Below are 6,000 nucleotides of genomic sequence, written 5' to 3' on the forward strand. Positions count from 1 at the left end.
TTAAATATATACACATGTATTTTACCACTTTAATGCACATGCTGACTCACCCTCTACCCCCAGGTTAACTTCTGTAGCTACGTCATATAACATTAACATGTGTTGCTAGTGGTGATGTAATTTTCTGAGAATGTAGCAAAAAGAGGCGGACACTTTGAACAGGGTGTGGCTGAGCAATGTGGACTGAAAACTAAGAACGGGAAATCCCCGTGAAACCCCCCCCTCCACTCCGGCTTTGCGGATGTCCAAATGCCAGCTGCTGTTTAGAAGTAACATTTAAGTATTTTTTTGTTGAATTACATCCCTAAAATATGTCCGCAACATAATATATACGATTGGGACACAACACTGGGTGGCCTGTTTTTTTTATTTAAGCTACAAGTGTTACCAAGCTGACATTCAATTGTAACAACAGCCAAGCAAAATTTGTTTAACAGGTCACACTGCTGATGAGACTCGAAAGTCAAAAGCTGTTCAGAGTTTGCCTGATGAAATTGCTGGAACACAATTTATTTGAGTGATGGAGGAAATGTTATTTATACCAGTTAAACAGATCCTTGTCTGTTTTCGATTGTATTTATCTGGCAGGGAAATATTGTAATCCGGTAATGATTTGTGCTGTTCCTTTTAGTATTATTCTTTTCTTCACTGCACCCGGGTGTGTTATTCTACAAACTTGGAGTAAGGGTAGATTGTTTACGTCGATGTGGAGCCGTTATATACGTGGTACACTTTCCAGGGCAGCAAGATGCATATGGCAGGTGGTACAGCAAGTATATTTCCCATCTATCTGTGCTAGCTAAAACTTTTCGTCCTGTATGGGTTGGATTTTTTTTCAGGATCTACCTCACACAATATTACTCAAACAAGGAAACGGCCAACAATCCTCAAAAAGGAATTGGCCATACATCCTAAAAGTAGACTTACGACTGAATGAGGCTTCCTTTTTGAATAAGGAACTGCTCATAATAAAGGATTTTGGGTTAGATCGTGTAAGTATAAATGTGTCGTATGGAGGCCTTCATCACACAGTGGATTGACAGAGGGTTGTAAATTGTTACTGTATTATAATTGATACGTGAACCTTGTGCTTGAACGTTTACATTCAATATTGCTGTGAGCCATGTCACACAACATGTTTACTCAAAGCTTTAAAAGCCTGCATCATATGTTTTATTGCATACTATTGTAGTAGCAGAATCGGTCACATAGCAACATAGCGCTGGTTGCTGGCAGGGAAGGGGATCTGCAGCTTACAGCAGCCCTGACTGAGAGCAGGTCAGGTGATAGACCGGAGAGAGGGATCTAGGGGAAGGGTCACTTAAGGGGCACATCGAGAACCCGCTAGTAGGTTCCAGAAGGGGGCGTGGCCGGGGGCGGAGCCAGGCCACGCTGACAGGACTGTAAAAGATGGGCCCCGGAAGGGGACTTCGGGGCTGTCGTTTGGAGCCGGATCCCGTCGTGCTACTGGAGTCTTCACCATCGTCTTCTCTTCATGATCTCGGCGTCGCCAGTCAGGCAGTCTACCAGCTGTTCTGACTGGGAACCGTAGTTACTAAGTGTTACTGTCAGGCCGTGTTAATAAACAGAGTGCCTCCTACTCTTAGTGTCTCTGAGTCAGTCACTGCACTATGAAGAGATACGCTGTCAACTTTATAAAACGAGACATCAGAGAGCCGTGAATATGAAAACTCGACATGTGAAAATATATTTACGTTCTGACATATTTACAATATCACATACACCCTACTCTGATACACCAGAAATGGTTGTACAGTCCCTTTGTCAATCCACTGCGAAATGAAGGACACCACATACTTCATCAGTCGTGGGAGTTGTATGACCATACTTAACCATACTGGTGATGACTTGCTTCTGGCCCCAGCACGACAATGGGCCGAGTCGCTCCCATTGGGGATTTGTAATTGGGAGTCAGTTGCTTTAAGTAGAGTACCTTGACAAATGAACCACAATTTACAAATGAACCACAATTTATACTAAATAATGCAGCTCACAACGTGGCACTTGCTTCACTGACACTAGGAAGTTAATGACGAGGGGGCTGTATAAATCTTGGCCAGGATATGAACGCACGGCCTCACAGCTATGAGCTCTGCTACTCTACACAGCTAATCTGTATTCTGAATATACCATCATGAGACTGAAACTATAAATATAGTTTATAAGAAAACATTTTATACATTTAATATATTTTAAATGTCAATCTCAACTAACGTAAAGATAGTGATATTTTGCAGGCCATTGTACATTGCAAAGAGCAATAATAATGCCAATGTACCCAGGGAAAGCCTCACTGAGTCTCAAATTATTTTTCTGGAGAGTTTTTCCTTGGGCTATTTGGTCTATTATAATCATGATTGTTTGGCTTATGAGAGGAAACCAGAGTACCTGGAGAAAACATTGCCTACGAAGGATAATTTAATCTACACATAGATTAAATCCACAGCCATTATATTATTTCTATATGCGGACTAAATCCATTGCTATGCCGCCACTCGTGACCACCTCAACTGGTGGTCACCCATTCAAACACCACTGCTCTTTACCTCACACTGCTCGACTTAAGAATTATAACTTGTTTCAATTCAAGAGACATACGAATTCTTATCTATTTCAATAACTTGTTGCTATGCACTGGGCATATGCCTTTGGGTCCGTGTTCGGCAACCGTGATAAAAAAACGATTTCCAAGCTCGGCACTCCTTATCTCGTAAAATGAGATCGGGTGCATTCAGATGATATGGGGTAATTTGTAGGGAGTTGCGATTCAGTTATAATTTAATGCCGGCATGAATCGCATGTATATGATGGAAACAGTGGAGTATACTTATTTCGTGCCGTGCAATCAGGTCCAAAATTATTTAACATGGGTATGGATACAGAGCTGGAATTGATGGAAGCTCCTGCTTATTTGTATGTGGTGGGTTAGGGTATATATCATGTATGACAGACTTCTATTTAAAATGGTTCAAGAGGACGATAGTGTATCAGAGCACTGAGTCAGCACTGCTGTTGAACCTAAGTTTTAATTCGGGTTTCAGCCACCCCTCCGAGTAACACTACGAAATAAGTTCATCATACATAAATTAAATTAGCATTTTCACGGATAGTGAGTTGACAGTCTCAGCCCGGTCACCAATAACCACACAATGCCAGTTATACACCTATGGCTTGTTCCAGCTCTGAGAATTAGACAATTCAGTTTGGTATCCATATAAAACAAGGAGGATCCTCCAGCGCATTTGGATCTACGGATGCAATGCACCCTACCAATTTAATGTTTTCTTATTTTTGGGATGTTTGGTCATTTCCATTATATGGAGTGTTTTGGGAGAATGCACGCATATGATGAGATAGCACTCAATGGTCAGTATATATGTGTTAGGACCCACTTGCTGTCCTTTCATCTCCTGGCCAAATTTTGCAGGCCATAATATGTGCTTGGGGAGATTTCACAAATCTATATGATACACCATCCCCTGCCTCAAGGCAATAACATATAGGCAAGTGCCACTGTGCTCAGATATTAACTATTATAGGGCCGAGAGGACTAATCAGGAGCAAGATAGCGGCAGTGTCGCACAAGCTGGCAGCAGCAGCCATCTGCTCAATATCTACTTTCCCTCCTCCATCCCTTACCTCCCAACATCGCTCTCTCCTTTTCTCTTCCCCATCTTCTTCCCGTCCTCCTACACTATTATTTCGTTTTACTTATGATTTTATTATTTTTTCTATCTACGTGGCTTTACCTGTGTTTTCTTAAATAAAAATGCTCATAACTCAACCAATGAACTGCAATGGACATGACATCATATTTGCGTCCGAAACACGGGCTGGAAATAGCAGTGGAAATCCCTCCACCCCACCAAGAATCTGGAAATCCCCACTTATTAGAAACCCTTTCATACAATGGCCACCGAAAGCTACATCGATGTGTGTGGTTGTTTATCTACACATTGCGAAAGACCTCAAAGGCACCAATCCAATTGCTTCAAGCCACCGACGCATGCCTGAACCCGGTAACAATGCCAAAACAATCTGGCCGTCATTGAACTGGTAACACAACGAATGCTTGTCAATAGCAAAGATGTAATGGAATTGACAATGCCGAACTCTGAATGTCCACAGTGACTGATTATCAAACATCGCTTTGGGGCATGCTAAATGCCTCCTACACCATCACAACTACAGCAATACCCATTTTTCAAGGAATATAAATGATGCTAATTATATACTCAGCAAAGCCTCAGCGATTCTAAACACCCCTTTTCATCAGGATCCTGCACTCATATGCCCGGCCACAGTACCATGAATGAGTATTTGGTTTTAGCCAAGTTTACGAGAGGGTGGCTTTCAGCACTGACATCTCCTGGCCACACTTCACAGCCCCACGTCTACAACACCTGGCAAGCCCATAAGAGTACTAGCAAGGTTCCGTAAGAGCAGGAGCGTTTAAGGGTGATTTGTTTGTAGGAAATCTGTACGACTATTTTATCCGATTTCAGGGTGTTGTTTATAGTTGCCGGGCAGAGGCATAGCTGTGGGGATTGATGGAAAGATTAAACGCTGTCCTATGCGTGTGTTGTAGAGATCGCACAGATAAGGGAGTGTGGATGTCTAAAGGCGGATGCTGAACACATTTTAGCAATATGCCACAACAAGTGTAAAGATTGTTTTAGAGACACGGGCTACTGAAAACAAGAACGTTTAACGATTATTTTGTAAACGTCCATGTGGATACATGGGCAATGCTGGTACAGCGGTTAGCAAACTGCCGGGCGACCGCGGCACGTTCCCCGTCATCCAGCACTGTGGAGGCGAGGGTTGGTGAGTCACACAAATGTGAAGCTCCCTTCTCATGGGCGTCGAGGTACCATAACAGTGTCTTGTGAGGAAAATGGGGTACGGCAAAGTGCATACAAATATCTGGCCCTTCTGTATGGGGTAGATTGTGGCCCCCTTACACGCGCAAGCTTCCTCCATGTGTTCCGTTTTCCTCCCACATATAAAACTCATAAATTGGTCAATAACACCTTCATATATAGGGGACCGCAGAGCTTGGAGGGGAGGGTCATTTGGCACCGGCTCACCGCGAGGCTGCTCCACTACCGCTCGTCTTTTGGTTCACTCCTCACGCCTTTGAGTCGATCTCTCTCTTTTTGAGCGTGAGCCAATACTGTGCGGCACGTTACAAGTCGAAATTACAATGACATTCGTGGAAACCCAGAAGCCTGAGTTTGATTTTCCGGCCACGGCGAACATCAGTTCCGAGCGATATCCGCCCCAGTCGTCGTCGTCGCCGCCGCCATTCATCCTCCTTCACCAAGCTGCACAGACCAGCGTGGTGAAATTTGGTCAACCTCCAGCCCACTGCCACCCCTCAGGACTGACACAGACAATGTGGATCGACAAAGGGGCTGAATTTCTAAATTAATGTATTCATTTATAATGTTTATATTTGTGTAAAAGTGAGACAATGTCTGTGTGTCACATACGAGATCTATATATGACTGAATGCACCCGATCTTGTCAGGTTTGGGAAGCAAAGTTGGCCTGCGCTTTGATGGAAGACTGCTTGGGAATACCAGGTATTTTAGGCTTGCTGTGCACAGTGACCAGGAGATGGCATTACAGCAATGGGTTATTTAATCTATCTGTGCATAGCTTTGAGCATTATTCCTCCATGTGCATGGGTTTTCTCCAGACATTCCAGTTTTCGGAATTATGAATATGTAAGCATTGGCTCATGTATATATATATATTTTAGATGACAAATATCAGCTTATATTAGATACACTATAATCAATATATTGTGTTACTTAAGACACCATATAGCAAGTTTAGAAAAATAGCACCTTATAGTTTCAGGCAAGTGTCTGCCCGCAAACGTTTTATATGGTGGATAAGTGCACATTTTTTTTCAATTCTGTTTCCTGGATACGCTTTAGTGAGTATGCACATCACAAATGTCAAGGCATT

Source organism: Lethenteron reissneri, chromosome 64 (genome assembly GCF_015708825.2).
Source record: "Lethenteron reissneri isolate LAM-NWPU_2019-01 chromosome 64, ASM1570882v1, whole genome shotgun sequence".
NCBI classification, from domain to species: Eukaryota; Metazoa; Chordata; class Hyperoartia; order Petromyzontiformes; family Petromyzontidae; genus Lethenteron; species Lethenteron reissneri.